Genomic DNA, 14,924 nt, shown 5'->3' with positions numbered 1-14,924 from the left:
CCTTGTAATAACCTTTTATGTATTTGAAAACAGTCTTCCAGCTAGTTATCCACCCACATTAGTAAGGCTTTTGATGGAGCTACTATAAAGTCAAGATATCACATCTACCACTCCCCACCCCCGAATCCACAAGGCTTGTTACCCTGTTAAAGAAAGCTCTTCGGCTGGTTTGACACAATTTTGTTCTTGACAAATCCATGCTGACTGTTACTTACCAACTTCTTATCCTCTAGGTGTTTGCAAATGGATTGCTTAATTATTTGCTCCATTATCTTTCTGGGTACTGAAGTTAAAGTGGCTGGTCTATAATTGCCCAGGTTGTCCTTATTTCCCTTTTTATAGATTTGCCCTTTTCCAGTCCTCTGGAATCTCTCCCATCTCCCATGAATTTAAGAAGGTAATCACTAATGGCTCAGATATCTCCTCAGTGAGCTCCTTGAGTATTCTAGGATGCGTTTCATCAGGCCCTTGAAGATATCTAACCTGGTGACTTGAAGATTTCTAACTTGTCTAAGTAATTTTTAACTTCTTCTAAAATCTCTATTTTAGCCTCTGATCCTACAGTAACTCCTCGCTTAACGTTGTAGTTATGTTCCTGAAAAATGTGACTTTAAGCGAAATGATGTTAAGCGAATCAAATTTCCCCATAAGAATTAATGTAAATAGGGCGGGTTGGGTTCTAGGGAAATTTTTTTCACCAGACAAAGAACTATATATTATATATACACACACTGTGTATACCTTTTAAACAAACAATACTGTACACAGCGATGATTGTGAAGCTTGGTTCAGGTGCTGAAGTCAGAGGGTGGGATATTTCCCAGGGAATGCCTTACTGCTAAATGGTGAACTAGCTTTTGGCTGAGCCCTCAAGGGTTAACACGTTGTTAACGTAGCCACACACTCTACAAGAGGGCACGAGTGGAGGGAGACATAGCAGACAGAGACACACACCCTGTGTGTGGTAGAGAGAGAGAGATGCGCATTGCCCCTTTAAGTATGCTGACCCCACTCTTAAGTACATTGTCTTTTTAAGTTAATCAGGAAGTTGAGACAGCAGCTGCTGCCCCAAGCTCTCTCTGTCTCTCTCCGTCTGTGTCCCCACCCTGCTCTATATGGAGAAGGGGTAAGCGGGGTACGGGAGGAGGGGGCCACCCTGACATTAGCCCCCGCTCCTGCCCCGCACAGCAAGCAGGAGGCTCTGGAGAGCAGCTCCAAGGCAGAGAGCAAGAGCAGCACATGGCAGTGGGGGGAGGGACAGCTGAACTGCCGGCAGTTGCTGCTGGGCGGCTGCTGCACAGGGAACTTAGGGGAGCGGGGAGCTAATAGGGGGGCTGCCGGCCCACCCTGGTTCCAAGCCCCCACCAACTCGCTCCAACGGGCTGCTCTTCCTGAAAGCAGTGGGCAAAGCAAACGACGTAATAAGGGAGCATTGCACAACTTTAAACGAGCATGTTCCCTAATTGATCAGCAACAAAACAACGTTAACCGGGACAACTTTAAGTGAGGAGTTACTGTACCTTCTTTTCATTGGCATTTACTATGTTAGATGGCCAATTGCTGCTAAACTTGTTGGTGAAAACTGAACCAAATATAAGTCATCTTGCCCTTTTGCCATTTCCACACTTTCTGTTGTTGTTTCCCCCACTCCCATTGAGTAATTGGCCTACCCTATGTTTGGTCTTCCTCTTGCTTCTAATGTATTTGTAGAATGTTTTCTTGTTACCCTTTATGTCTCTAGTTAGTTTAATCTCATTTTGTGCCTTGGCCTTTCCAATCTTGTTCCTACATGCTTGTCTTTATAGTCATCCTTTGTAATTTGACTAGTTTACACTTTTTGTAGGACTCTCTTTTGAGTTTCAGTTCATTGAAAATTTCCTGGTTAAGCCAGGGTGGTCTCTTGCCATACTTCCTATCTTTCCTACACAGTCGGATAGTTTGCTCTTGTGGCCTTAATAATGTCTCTTTGAAAACCTGGCAACTCTCTTGAACTGTTTTTTCTCCTTAGATTTAGACCCCTACCATAACATCACCCTTGTTTTTTATACCTTTTATCCTTCCCAGAGACTTTCAACATCTCGGCCTCAGTCCAAGTGTATATATCTTTGATATAGAAGGCAACATCACCTCTCTTCCCCTTGCCTATCCTTTCTTAGCAAGCTGTACCCTTCTATACCAATATTCCAGTCATGCCCATTATCCCACCAAGTCTCTGTGGTGCCAACTATGTCATAGTTGTGTTTATTCACCAGCATGTCTGGACTAGTGTTCTGGGAGTCCACCAGAATAATCCCATGAGATGACTTTGTCCTCTGAGGGACTGAACAGCTGTTTATTTCGTGCATTTAAAAAAAAGGGGGGGGGGACAACACTTCTTGGCTGTCAGAATGTATTGGTTGACTTTACAGGTGGATGAACTCAGCAAATTTTAACTTTTCACTACTGGGCAATCCTTACGGCTCAGAGATGGTAAGTATAACTAATACGAACATTGTTCCACGTTGCACCAAAGCAACCTGATAGTCAAGTTTTCCCACACTGCACCATGAACAAAGGGATAGAGTAGCCATATTTTGGGACGGCGCTAGAAAGTCTGGTATGAGTGATTGGACTTGGGGCCCACAGAATGCAGTGTAGACACCTGAAGCCCCAAATTGGAACCCAGGATTCAACCGTTCCTAACCTGAGGTTACAAATGAGTGTAGACGTTCACAAGCTAGCTTAACAAATCCAGCATCTGTTAGCTCAAACTCTACTAACACGAGAGGAAAGTGATAAGGAACAGTCAGCATGGATTCACCAAGGGTAGGGCATGCCTGATTAATCTAATCGCCTTCTATGATGAGATTACTGGTTCTGTGGATGAAGGGAAAGCAGTGGATGTATTGTTTCTTGACTTTAGCAAAGCTTTTGACACGGTCTCCCACAGTATTCTTGTCAGCAAGTTAAAGAAGTATGGGCTGGATGAATGCACTATAAGGTGGGTAGAAAGTTGGCTAGATTGTCGGGCTCAACGGGTAGTGATCAATGGCTCCATGTCTAGTTGGCAGCCGGTATCAAGTGGAGTGCCCCAGGGGTCGGTCCTGGGGCCAGTTTTGTTCAATATCATAAATGATCTGGAGGATGGTGTGGATTGCACTCTCAGCAAATTTGTGGATGATACTAAACTGGGAGGAGTGGTAGATACGCTGGAGGGCAGGGATAGGATACAGAGGGACCTAGACAAATTGGAGGATTGGGCCAAAAGAAATCTGATGAGATTCAATAAGGATAAATGCAGGGTCCTGCACTTAGGACGGAAGAACCCAATGCACAGCTACAGACTAGGGACCGAATGGCTAGGCAGCAGTTCTGTGGAAAAGGACCTAGGGGTGACAGTGGACGAGAAGCTGGATATGAGTCAGCAGTGTGCCCTTGTTGCCAAGAAGGCCAATGGCATTTTGGGATGTATAAGTAGGGGCATAGCGAGCAGATCGAGGGACGTGATCGTTCCCCTCTATTCGACATTGGTGAGGCCTCATCTGGAGTACTGTGTCCAGTTTTGAGCCCCACACTACAAGAAGGATGTGGAAAAATTGGAGAGAGTCCAGCAAAGGGCAACAAAAATGATTAGGGGTTTGGAACACATGACTTATGAGGAGAGGCTGAGAGAACTGGGATTGTTTAGTCTGCAGAAGAGAAGAATGAGGGGGGATTTGATAGCTGCTTTCAACTACCTGAAAGGTGGTTCCAGAGAGGATGGTTCTAGACTATTTTCAGTGGTAGAGGAGGACAGGACAAGGAGTAATGGTCTCAAGTTGCAGTGGGGGAGATTTAGGTTGGATATTAGGAAAAACTTTTTCACTAGGAGGGTGGTGAAACACTGGAATGCATTACCTAGGGAGGTGGTGGAATCTCCTTCCTTAGAAGTTTTTAAGGTCAGGCTTGACAAAGCCCTGGCTGGGATGATTTGATTGGGGATCGGTCCTGCTTTGAGCAGGGGGTTGGACTAGATGACCTCCTGAGGTCCCTTCCAACCCTGATATTCTATGATTCTATGATTCTAACCCTGGACTTACATTACAGCGTATACATACCCATGTAGTACACAAACCCATACTACTACATAATGCATTTAAACTCTCATTCTACAACAACATGGGAATAAGTCAGTTTAATCTCAAACAAAAATCTTTATAAAAACTCTTCACTTTCTGAACATTTGAGAATACTGAATAAAAATTTTCCATGCAGAAATGCTTAAGGTGACTTGCAACACAGATGCACGTCAGTCTGACTGATCCCTGAAGTAAGGTTATAATTAGTAATGTGTAAATTGGCTCATTAATATTAACAGCCCTGTAGAGAGCAGAAGATTTGTTTTGATGCAGTGTGGAATAATATGTTAGTATCCAGTGATGTTTACAATCGCGGAACTGTAAGTTATTGCCTGGTAGTGAAAAGTTAAAATTTGCTGAGTTCATCCACCTGTAAATTCAACCAATGTGTTTTGACAGCAATGTGTTTTGCTTTTTTTTTACTGCAGGAAATGACAAACAGCTGTTCAGTCCCCTTGTGTATATTTGTAAGAAATCAGACTTAGGGCATGCCTGCAGAACTTTACCCTGTATAAAAGGGTACAGCTTGCTCAAGATGGAGGGGCACCTAATTCTGCATGATATGTGAAGTGTTTCATGGCCCCCTCTCTGACTAATGGTTTGTTGCTTCTACCATTGAAAAACAGCATAAAGGTCACAGGGAGGAGGAAGATAAGTAAACTAAAGGCATGGAAGAAAAGTACTATTTGAGATCCCTTGGTACACCAAAAAAGCTGTAAAACACTGAAATTGTGAGAATGGAAAGAAAAACACTACTTTCTCCCTTGCAGCAGATGTGTGGGGGAATGGAGCTTTAAATAGATCAGATATCTATTAGCTTTAACTTCCATATCTGTCTCTATCAAGCAGGATCCACATAGCATGGAAAGAACTCTGGTAGACATGCAAACGTTCTCTCCCACTTCCTAATAGCCGGCTATGAAAGTAGGTGGCTATTCTTGATGCAGGGGATGTAACAGTCTTCCAAAAATGTTTCAGATTGGTGTTCGGTTAGTAGCTTAATGGCAAACTGCTTTGGACCCAGTATTCTTAGCTCATGATTGTGACAGATTTGCAGATCCAGCTCTAGAACACTCCAATTTATTGTATTCTTGACCACCCTGCCCACAGTGTACTCCAGCCCATGAACACCTGGCCATATCCAACTCTTTTCTCTTAGGCCTGGTCTGCGCTACAGAGTTAGGTTGACTCAAGGCAGTTTACATCAGACTCACTATGGAAGTGACTACACTTAAATTTCACTCACGCCAAAGTAACTGCCCCACTATGCTGACTTAACTCCACACCTCTGAGCAGCATAGAGTGAAGGCTTACGTAGTTATTTTGTTGCAGGAAACAATTATAGGATTGCGCTATAGGAAGGAGGAATTGAATTTAATGAGACGGTCACACCATCGTTCATGTTCTGCCAGGGGTATTCACTTGGTGTTCCAGTAGGTCTTTGCCATTTCTGGGTGCTATGATCATAACATCAGTGAATCTTGTGAGACTTAATGGAGGCATTAATGGATTTTTCCCACAACTAAAATGCTGGGACACTCATAAGCAGTTAACGAAGTGTCCGTTATTCTGTTTCGTAACAAAATCTAGAAATGTAGTTGTATGTGATAGGTTAGAGGAAACCTTTAAGTAGAAGTGTTGATTTTAGTGGGTTTTGGTGTCTTGTATTAGTGTCAGACTCCAGAGCCAAGCATACTTTCTTTTGTCTGTCTTGGTTTTCTTTTGAAGAGAAATGTATGTAATCTCTGGTAGACAAGAGCTGTTATGGTTCTGCTGCATTTGCACACACAACCGAATGCCTGGAATAGTCCCCAGGATTTTTTCCTAGCCTCCAAATGAAGAACAAATAACCTCTTGTGTTCTGTGAACCAGGACTTTGAGGCCTTCCTTCAAGATACACCTTACACATTTGCAGATGTGGTGAGCACATATTTCCCCATGCTGCAGATGGTTGCAAATCACTGCACCACTTTCAGAGAAGAGAAGAAGAATATTCCCCTTGGTTTCAGTGTGTATTGAGCAATATATTTAGTCCAATTTTTCTCAAGTTAAATTTCAGATGGAAATAGTTTAGGATCCTGAGAGCTCTTATGTGCAAATGTTACATTATGAAATAAATTTTACTAAATCACATAGGTCAGAGCATTAATTTGTTACAGGTAAAAAAGTGTATAATATATGACCCAAGTTGCAGACTTAGATTCTTAGGTGCTGAGTCCTCTCTCTTTTTGAGCAAGACTACAGAAGTAATTTCTGCCAGTAGCTCTATGTATTGTCTGTTATTATATAGGGTAATGGGCAAATGTTAGTAAACATAAAGGATGTATTGAAAAGGATTTTGCATGTTTTTGAGAGTTATAACTGTCCATGTCACATCTTTGAGTAGCTGAAATTAGTGGAAACTAGTATTCAGGGTAGCAATTGATTAATTGTATTGCAAGTTGATTCTTTTGTTAAAGATCACTAGTTGTATGAACGAAGTTGAAATAATTCTAAAAATATGTAAAGTGTCCTTTGTCCCAAAAGCTCCCCAAAACAAAGTGCAACAATGTCCCAACTTTTCACCAACAAAAAAAATTATATTGTCATGTTAACTTAAACTCCAACCTTAAATTTTGTAGGAACCAGCTATTGCAAAATGTGACTTAAAGATTTCCATTAAATAAGTTTTAAAACTATGGAAACCTTTTAAAAACATGTCATTCCCCTGAAGTGCTCAAATCAAACTCTACTTCATTATGAGTGAGAATCAAATGTTGTAGAAACTGACCATAAGAAAATGAGTTGTCAGTTGATTTTCTCCCTAATGGGCTCCTGATGTTCTACGTTCCTTTACAACTGGGTTCTCCTCATCTTTTAAGCCCGGGGGTCTCCTCCTTTTTAACAAATGCACCCATGGGGTTCACAGTGTAGTGCCAGGAAGCAGACCTGCTCAGAGAATTAACTGCCTCTCTAACTTCCCAGTGCTTTTGCCTCCACTTAAAGCTAGTATTTCTCATTCTCCTTTTTCTCTTTAGGCAGGAATTTATTTCCATTATGTTTTGGTTTTATTTTTCCTTCAGCTTGTTGCACCTGGTAGGGAGAGAATTCTTGAGTACAAAATCCCCAGTAACCCCCCACCCCAAAAAGGGGCAGGGACACAGCAATGTAGCAGGCCCAACTAAGATCTAAGTGGTTCTTGCTCACAACCCCTCTGAGCAATATTGCACTGCCTCCCTAATGTGCCAGGCAAGCCTTGAGCTGCTTGGGGTGGAAATTCAGCAGCAGGAACTTGGCATTTTGGAAGAAGCAAGCCAGATGGCTTTCCCTTTTTTTTTTGGACTGGGGTGTGAAATAATAGTGCCCAGGAGTCTCCGAGAGGCTACTAAATCAATTGGCATGAAAAACCCACAGCACAGGATCCCCCACTCCTTTCAGGTTGCCTCAGTAATCAGATATTTTCTCTCCAGTTCTTGTGGTCAGTTTCTTGAACCCTTGCCTCATTGGTGGTGTTGATGGCTTCCTCTATCAGAGGGCAGGTCTGACACTGAAATCACAGTTGACACCAAACCAACCACTCAGGTGGCTCAGATTCCCATTGTTTTGTACCAGTTGCCGTTACTTCAGTGAAGCCTGAGGATTCTGTGTACTAATTCTGTTCTTAGCTCCCTCAAAGATGGGTTTGTGCTGTGTGGCCGTTGAGCTTCTTTCCTTTGCCTCCCTCAAGCATGGCCTAGTTAGTCCTCAATTGTACTGCTATGTTCTGGCTTGTTTTTGTGCGGTGTGGTAGAGCAGTCTAGTCCCTACTGCTAGCCTAGCAGTGTCAGTAGAGATGGGTGACATTTTTTGAATTAATACTTTATTCAAGACAAATTGTGTTTGGGGGTCAACAGAAACTGTTCATGAATCTTGTCTATTTTGGGAAATACCTTTGGTCAAAACAAAAGGGAGATTGTTTGGGCTAGATTTACAAAACGGGAGGAGGTGCTTGGGGGTCTTATAACTCTTAGCCCAGTGGCTAGCGTACCCATCTGGGAGACCCACTGTGTATAGTCACAGGAATGGGGGCGTGAACTTGGATCTCCCTCCTCTCATGAGAATGCCCTAACCACTGGGCTATAATCAGTCTTTCTCTCTCAGGTCCAGCTACTATTCAAGTACTTTATATAAAGTGGAAGAGCTTCAACAGGAGAAAATTTAAATAGACCCACCTCAAAATACCCTATAACCCAATGATTAGGTCACTTTTCTGGGAGGTGAGAACCCTGTTCAGAATCTTCCTCCACATCAGGCAGAGGAGGGAAGTGAACCCAGGTCTACCACATCCCTGGTGAATGTCAAAACAACTTGGCTAAAAGTTAAGGCAGCTGCCGCCGCCTTGGCCTCAGGATGTTTTGTGAATTCAGCCTTTCATTTCCTTTATTTTTTTTAAAGTTATGAATAACCAGAAAGAAGTTAGTGATTTTTTGTTTTGGTTTGACCTGAACCGATTTTTTTTTTTCACATTTTTTTGGAACTGACAATGAACTGAAAAATCATTCTCTCCTCCACCCCCCCCCCCCCCCGCATTCTTGTTAGTAGCTCTTCTGTTTTGTTTGGCTTCCTTTAAGTTAACATAGCCTAACCAAACTTGCGTTTTTACAATATCTATGGGTAACAAAAGCTCTGCAGCAGAGCAGCCTACCTCACACTGCCAGCCTGTCAGTAAATCAGGAAAACAGAAGGAATCTGCAGGCAGCGACGCAGGTATGCTTTGTTGTCTTCTGGTATTCCTTCATGTGTGCTAGTTTGGCCTAGTCTGCCACATTATTGAGCTTGAAAGCAGCGTTTGTCCTGGTGATGTTGCTTAAGGTCTAGTTTGCTCACACCATGGGCCTGCCTGTTCCGATGGATAATCCCAGCAGTTGATCCTACGCGACAATGTCAGCAGGAAGAAAGGAGGATGCACCCTTTTGTTGTAAAACCACTTCGCAAAACTTTCAGAGCATTAATACTCAAGGAAAAGGCTTCAGCATGGGACCTCATACTCAGTTCTGCTCTTCTCCCCTCCCGCCTCCCCAAAATAAGGAAACAATTCATTCCTATCCTCTTCAAGGGGCAGGTTATAGACTGGACAGCAGTGGCTTTATTATTGTGAGGCCAACAAACTCAGTAAATTAGGGGTTGCTTTACCATTTGAGGTGGTTAATTCAGGCATTTAATCAGAGGCCTTTGTGTACCTCAACAAAAAGTAGTACCAAAAGGGTGTATGAAAAAGGGGAGGAAGAAAAAAATACCAAACCAAAAACTCACGTTGGGCTTCTAAGGGAAAAAATTATAGAATACAACTGCTTTCCAAATCAAATTAAAAAAATCCACATCAGGCAGATGGACTCTTAAAACTCAGTCTTCCATAGATTTTTTTTTTTTTTAAGTTGCCCTCCTTGGTTCATCCTGTCACCCCTTCCTTCCAGTGAACCGGCAATGAGGACAGCATTGCAAATCTCATATCACCAAAAGAATTTCTTTTCCTGGGGATTTTTTGGGTGGTAATTCAAGACTTTTCTGGTAGAGAAGAGGACAGATAAGTTTTACCCAATACTGACTTCCTCCAGACTAACAGTCTGCAAGGCCCATTTTTGCATAGAGTCTGAGTCTTTGGCACAGATCTCCTCAGGATTTTCTCTGTCATACAAAGAAGCCAGTCTTCATGTGCCATTTGGCTTGTTCCACCCATTTTGTATGCACTTGGGAAACTTGTGGGCACATTATCAATTCCATGCAGTGCCTTTTTGGTTTCTCTTCTGTTCCTTGTTTTCTCACCAGTCTGATTGTATTTCTGATGGTCAATCTGTCAAGAAGGTCGTAGGGGGCTTGTGGAGAGCCTACCCATTAAGAGCACTCGGTTTTCTGAACAGTTCCATTTGTAAGCATTACATTATGAAGCCGGAGAGGGGTTATTTGAAAGAAAAAAATGAGAAGTCTGCATGCTTGGAAGGTGACAAAGAATAACTCAGTTGTAACAGGTCATGGAGCACCAGATAAGAAAATATTATGAGTAGCAAAATGCTACTTTTTCCAAATTGAGAAAAATGTAACTTGCATAAAAAGTGAACTAAACTTTAAGATTATAATTTTAAAACAATATAATTTTAAAATGCTGAGATTTAATAACTAAGGTTGCAGTATTAAGAGGCAAGTTCTATATATTACATGTGACCTGGAAGTATCTTTACTTAAGAACATATCTAATTTATCAGTGATTATATTAATATGGAATTGAAAAGTCATTTTGAATAGAGGAGTCCCAAAACACTTGCTCTGGGGGACATAAGTAATAGGAGTTTCAAAGGCCTGGTGTGGTTGTCTTCTGAGTGGCACACCATTTACAACTTCTGACAGCTATTTTCCATTTCTAGCTTCTGTTAAATGGAGTCCATTTTGTTGCAGTGTCTCCCTCCCACCCCAACACAGTACATATTAAATACTAATCTGGAATCGAAGATGTCATTCTCTGAATGACTCTTACTTTCTAGATCAGTCTAGCTTGCGGACTAGTGTGGTGTTCCCATGCAGAAATATTAAATTCTAAAGGGTTACTTTCTTCAGGATGTAGAGAAATAAATCACGGAAAGAGAGCAACACACTAGTAATATTTGTAGACTTCAGGGCAGAGTCTAAGAAAAGACGTTGTGGTTTTCAGAAATCTTTGCGTGTTATGAGACACTAGCATTTAAAAAAAAAAAAAAACAACAACCTGTAAAGCAGAAACTGAGCTTAGCATATTTTGTTTAACCAGGTCTGTACTAAACGTGGTTTGTAAAAGCAGAAATGCTAGCACACCTATTATACCATCTGTTCAGACACCTGTGCCTTGTCTCTTACATTAAACCATACAGAATACAGTTGTTATAACACTGGTTAAACTACATAACACTGTTAGACTGTTCACACAACTGTGTCAAAAACAGCTCCACTACCCGTCAAGAACTAGTTGAGGTGCTTGGCAAAGTGTGGAACTGAGGAATAGGGCAAAGGAATATTTCATAGCTATGGCTGGCACATTTTACACTGACCTGCACTGCATATTTGGTTTGGAAGTAACCACTTTGTAATTATTTGCTTTACTGAGATTGTGGTATGTCTTGTGGGATTGCTTGGGAGGACTTGCTAATATGGTTCTTTAATGGGATGTGGGTACACTGAGCTCTTGGTAAATGCATACTGATTCCAAGCCTACCATTTAAAGGTGACCTGCAGAGGATTTTTTTAAATTTGGGTTTGTGCCGTTTATAGGTGCAAAAAAAAAAACCCACCAAAAACCAAACCTGACTTTTTTTTAAACAAAGACCGTTATCTGAAGTACCCGAAATGCCAATCTAGTATTCTCTTTGTAATGGAGGACATCTTGGGAATTTTGCATTGTAACTAAAAGGCAGATGTATTGAAGCAAATATGCTTATCTCTGTAAAATCGTAATCACTGGGGTGAAATATTAAAACTGATTAATTTTTGTTTCCCCGCCTCCCGAGTTGGTCAGCTGTCCAGTTTTTGCTGCTTTTTGTCATTTCACAAATTCTTTAGGAAGGGATTTTCATGTGCTCCTAGATGTCATACGTAGTCTTTCAAGGTAGACAAGATGATAATGTACAAAGCTTTAAAAAAAAGTCGGGGAGGGAACTTGTTGGGGAAAAAAGGCCTGGAAAGTTTTTGGCAATCATGAAGAAAAAAAGCCACAAGCCCAGTTGTTACATTTCTTTCCCCCATTAGGGAGGATCTTAATTTTAAAAAAGCAACCGCCTATTCCTGAACTTCAGAAACACCCTTTGCTTTAGTCCCTTGCACTTAGCAGGGCCCACAGGTTTCTCCCTTAACTGAGTGTCACCCAGACTAGCCAAGAGTTTGTGGAACATGAGGATGTGAACAGCTGTGTTCTGTACAGGGAAGAAATAAGTACAGTTGGCTCTACCATTACTTCCTTCTTGGTGGCACTGTTCTAAACAAGACATGCTTCAGTAAGGTAGGATCTTCCTTTTGTTGTCACTTCTCTACTGCTCTCTAAGCTTATCGGTCAGCTCAACTTCGGAAACTTCATTGTCTCAGCGGAAGTCCATAAAACCTTAACAGAGAAAGCAACTCACTCCAGGAATCTGTAAAAACCCCTTCCTAGGAAGGTTTGACTACTCTGCCTCTCCTGATTCTGTTGTGACAACCAGAGGTTGTCCTTTCTGGATCCTTCTGTTGACTATATTTTAGCAGTTCCTTCAGGTGCACCACCTTGCTCTAGAGAGGTCACCCAGGCCAAGAAGGAAAAAAAAAAAGTACTTTGGCCATTTTATGAAGATTCCAAGGAAAGGAGAGAGAAATGATTACTTGAGACTGACTTCATGGCATTCTTTAACAGGGGAAAGGTCTGGGTGTGACAATAGGAATTATCAACTCTCATATACATTTTTTGGAGTAGTTAACTTCCATTGGTAGGGAAAAGAGATGTTTTTAGTTACTCTTACTCAGCAGACTTTGGATATGCTACAGTAAACCAGCTTACGTTTGCTCATATTTCAACAAAAAGCTTAAAATAGCTTGGTAATTTTCTATTGACTGTAAACTTGTGGCAAAAATTGGAGTGTTAATACAACACTTTTTCTCTGCTTCATGGAGAGAGAAATGAACTGAGCAAAAACATTTTAAACTAAGGAAGGTTATTTGACTGGACCATAATTTTGTTGCCAACAGTCTTTGGGGAAATTTAGTTCAGTATTAGACTTTTAAAGTTCCCATGTCAAATTGTTGGTTATATTTCATTACATAAATTAAATGTGAGAGTGGGGACATGAAGTAAGATCTGTAACTGGTTTTACCACTTGAGACCTGCAATCATATTAACTAGTTGTTACATTATCCAGAAAAATGGAGGCAGTCTGAGTTGGTGCTGTTTCTGATGGTTAGTGGGTGTGTATTGTGCAAGTGGAGGACTGTTCCACTTCTGTTGGCTACCTTACTGATGCTACTCGACAAAGTAGATGGCTGTTGATCACCTCTTGGGGATGAGGTAATGGGAAAATATTATAGGTTGCTTTCTCACTTACCTTCTGATGGAATTCATTCAGAACTGAATCTGTAGGAGAAAGTATAACTGAATAAACTTTGTAACACATAATCATCATGTATATTACATAGGTATGAGTGAATCAATTAACAAACCATCTTAGGAACATCTGCTATGCTTGGGCTATAAGCGTCTACATACAAATGTGAAAATATACAGCTGACAAAACTGCAAGTGTCTATATGCCAAAACAATAGAGTATTAAAACTAGATACTCGTATGTGGGCAAGAAATTACTTGTGGATTAGATCTGCTCATTCTACCACTATGGAGGCAGCTTTGGTTTTTACCTGTTCTTTGGTGAGTTCAGATATTTTCTGCTGGACTGCAGTAGCACTGCACTCTGACCCCCTGGTCACTGCCACCTGAAAGGGCAGCTCTAGACTTGCTTCTGTGCTCACAGGGTTTGAGTTAAAATTTAATGCTGGAACTTTAAATGAACTGTCTGGAATAGTCAGAACCTGTTGATCTCCTTTTAGGGCAGCCTGAGAATCATTTAGTGTTGCATCTGCATTACTTTAGCCTCCCTCGAGTGTGTACATGTTTTGTCTCCTAGCCCAGCCCACCATTTCCCCACCCTTATTACAGTAATGCAACAGATTGATTTAGCCCATGCTGCCAGCCTGCCACCACTGTCCCATGCCAGCCATATGAATCCCTGTTTATATGGTCTGTTCTCTTTTTGTTGTGTTCTGGGCTCATTCTTTGCTCATCAGAATTCACATTTTATTCCTTTTCCACTAATTCCCTTTTATACTCTAAACATTAGCAAGTATTTCCCGATCACCTAGAATTATGAATACTATTAGCCTATTAATGCATTCTGTTATGCAATACCAGCATTTCCAGTACTGTTGGTGTTCCCCAGCCAAGGGATGTCTGGCATGCTTTGCCCTGTCTTTTTTTCACAGCATTAACTTTTCTAACTTCTATACCTGCTCTGACAGTAGGGCTTCAAACACCTCCTGACATCCTTTGAAAGCAATGCTTTTACAGTCCGTTTAGAAAAACAATTCCTTGGAGAGAGTTCAGAACGCTGTGTTGCTGGGCAGTTACAAGTGTGTTCTTCAACCCTTAAATACCCTGCTCCTTTAATAAATAAATCAAAAGCTGCTGCTGCTACCCGCTGCTTTTAAAAACAGTGTTTGGTTTGAAGGTGGGGTAATGAGTTAGAAATACAGCAGAAGTCTGGAGTTGGATATACCTGTGTTCAGGCCAAGTTAATCAATAGTGAGAAACTTCTGCTTGATACCATATGCAAGACTTTACATAAGCACAAGTGGTTTTTGTCAGGGCTTGGCTACATTTGCGAGTAAGAGCACATGAAAGGAGCCCCGGGCGCACTAGCTCACTACCCGTCCGCACTGGCAAGGCATGTAGAGCGCTCTGACTCCGCGGCTAGAGCGCTCCTGGTACTCCACCTCGGCGAGTGGAATAATGTTTGGTGCGCCCCTGCTGGAGCGCCGCAGTGCCAGTGTGATATAATAGGTGGACGCCCTGGTCTGTTAGTGCGCTCTGGTAGGCCTCCAGAAGTGTCCCACAGTGCCCGTTCTAGCCACTCTGGTCATCACTTTGAACTCTACTGCCCTGTCCTCAGGTGACCAAATACCAAATTCTCTGGGGATTTTGAAAATCCCCGTCCTGTTTCCTCAGCCAGGCGTGGAGTGCTCTCAGTGAATTTTTCCAGGTGACAATGCCTCCATGTGCCAGGCGATCCCCAGGATGGAGCAATGGCGAGGTGCTGGACCTCATCAGTGTTT

The 14,924-nt window shown here is 41.9% G+C and overlaps 1 protein-coding gene across 6 annotated transcripts in view; it reads left to right on the top strand.

Annotated features, from left to right (window-relative positions):
- Nucleotides 1–14,924, top strand: part of AGAP1 (ArfGAP with GTPase domain, ankyrin repeat and PH domain 1) — a 684,170-nt gene that overhangs the window by 106,054 nt on the left and 563,192 nt on the right. The gene's annotated exons all lie outside the window — the stretch shown is intronic.

The sequence above is a fragment of the Chelonia mydas genome, chromosome 11 (genome assembly GCF_015237465.2).
Source record: "Chelonia mydas isolate rCheMyd1 chromosome 11, rCheMyd1.pri.v2, whole genome shotgun sequence".
Classification (NCBI taxonomy): Eukaryota; Metazoa; Chordata; order Testudines; family Cheloniidae; genus Chelonia; species Chelonia mydas.
The sequence above is the reverse complement of the archived record's forward strand: the minus strand, read 5'-3'. Positions and strand labels throughout refer to the sequence as shown.